Source organism: Numida meleagris, chromosome 16, assembly GCF_002078875.1.
Source record: "Numida meleagris isolate 19003 breed g44 Domestic line chromosome 16, NumMel1.0, whole genome shotgun sequence".
NCBI classification, from domain to species: domain Eukaryota; kingdom Metazoa; phylum Chordata; class Aves; order Galliformes; family Numididae; genus Numida; species Numida meleagris.
The window spans coordinates 1,865,299-1,867,759 of NC_034424.1; positions in this window are offsets into that span (position 1 = coordinate 1,865,299).

Here is a 2,461-nt window from a genome sequence, read left to right on the forward strand (position 1 = left end):
ATCCCACCCCACCCCATCCAGCATTGCATTGCCAATATCCTTGTTTCTCTGTGTGGTTTTGTTTGGTTGCGGAAAAGGTAAGATCCTTAAAAGATAAAGTCTGGAGGCTTGAGGGCGGTTGCTCACTCATACTCACCAGCCGTAGGATTTGCTTGCCAAGAAATCCCAGTTTTGCTGTTGGGATTGCAAGGGCTGCAGCAAGTGTGGGGTGGAACCCTGAGAGCCCGACATGCCCTGGCATGCAGAGGTCATTTAACTACAGCCCAATATTGTAAAATCAAACATCATAATGAAAATCATACGCTTCAATTGACAATGAGAAGTGAAAAAACACCGGGGAAATCCAATCTCTGAATGGAACGACCTACCCAGACCATCGCCTTCCTGGGGTAGGTTCTCTTTGGTGTTAGTCCGGTCGTGTTCACTATATCGATCTGTCGCAGTTATGTGTGTACATTTGCGCCATGCCCTTTCAGTCTGGTGGTGTTCGATGAACTCCCACGGCCACACAGAAGGATTCTGGTTGCGTTCAGTGAGAACTCACAGCCAGCTGAATTTATTGAAGCAACAGAGGCACGGATTCTCTGGGTTGCCGGTGATACGTTTCCCGTCTGCAAAGCGCGTGCACACACCAAGAATGAGAATTAATACAGCCCGGCCACGAGAGGTTACGGAGCAACTCCACAGAGATCTCCAAGCTCCCTGGGGAACTGCTCCTACAACTGAGTGGAATCTTACCCAATGGCATCTGTCCATGTGGGGGGAGGAGGGGCTCAGTGGATCCCAGGAATCAGAGGTGATCCGTGCCTGACATCTGATGGTATCTTCCCCAGCACACCCCTCTCTTAAGCCATTTTTGTATGATTTCTTATTTTCAGGTCACACACAGCTTTGCTATGGTGGGTGTGAAGTTCTGTCCCTTCCCTTTTGAAGGTGTACAGCAGAAGAATGCAGCGTGCAGGCTCAGTTGCACCTTGGATACAGGCAGCTTTCGGGTTGGAGCCGTGTTCTGGTATTATAATGAGATTATAATGAGCAAAGTTCACCCAAAGGACGGCGTTTTGTCAAAGAATGACAAACTGTTGGCTCAGGTAGCAAATACACATCTCATCAGCCCCCCAGTCCCACCGTGTTCCCTTGGTGGTGGTGGTGTCCTCACCCCATTCCACTCCTGGTGCCATTTTTCTTCCATCCATCACACTGAGCTGCTCTGCTCTTGCCCACACCTCAGCACTCCCAGGGAGCTCCTGTGCAATGGACTCTTTGCCCACTGCCTGCACTCTGCTTTTGTACCTTTCCTTAACGTGTGAGCAACGCTTATATTAAGTTATATAGTCACTTCTAGCAATTATCCCACAGGGGCTGATCCTGTTGTGGGAATGCTTTTTCTGAAGGGATGCAACCATTCTCGTGGTATTATTTTGCTTGCAGCCCAAAGCTGAGCTTCGGAGAGAATCAATGGCTCCTTATGAACTGCGGGTACAAAGCCTTTGCTGCGCGTGCCCTGTGCTGCCCAAGGATGTGTTCACAGCTCTGATTTGATTCTGTTTGAGAGTAGGATTTCTTTTCTTTTAGTGTGGTGAGAGCATCTGATCCAGGCATTGCTCTCAGGCTGCTGCGTGTAGCTTTGCTCGTGGCAGCTGCCGGCACGGAGGATTGCTTTTGCTTTTCACTTGATGCTGATACTCCCCTCGGCTCCACTTACAATACAAAGAAATCTCCAATAATTCATTTGCCTTTTTCTGGGGATTTTGGCACCTGGCGTGCAGAGCTTTGGGGCATCCCCAAGGCCACGCAGCTGCCCCAGTGCTGGATGCTGGATTTTTGTACTGAGCTCAGGTGGGAACGGGGACACACACCCAGTGATGGGGACATGGAGGGGTTGTGCATCCCAAAGCATGCAAAGCGTCCCATAGCATCCCGATGCCCCTGGAGGCTTTTAGGATCACCCTAAAAGCCCAGGGCTGCAGCAGGTAGGAGCTATCAACACAGCTGTGTGATTTCACCCCACTCCTCATTCCTGAGCCTGTGCCAGAGCTGAAAGCAATATTCCTTTATCTTGCAGATAGCACAGAATATTCCCTCAGCTGCCAAAAGGGCTCCGTTATCGCTCTGCTCATTTCCTCCTCAGCATGCAGGCAGGGTGAGGGGCTGCTGCTGCTGGTGGGGAAGGGCTCAGCCATCCAGAGTGCAGCAGACATAGGCGCTGCAGGGTCAGCCCTCCCTGCCCCAGGCACAGCACTCAGCACCCAGAGACAGCAAATATTGCTCAATGCTCTGTGGTCATGCCATGCCTGCTCTTACAGCAGGGACATGGAAGGGATTCCAATGGAAGGGGTCCCCACTGGGAGGGATTTCCAATGGGGGGGGTTTCCAAGGGGAGAGATTTCCAATGGGAGGGGTTCCCAATGGAAGGCGTCCCAATCAGAGGGGTCCCAATGGCCTCCAGCAGTGAGGAAAT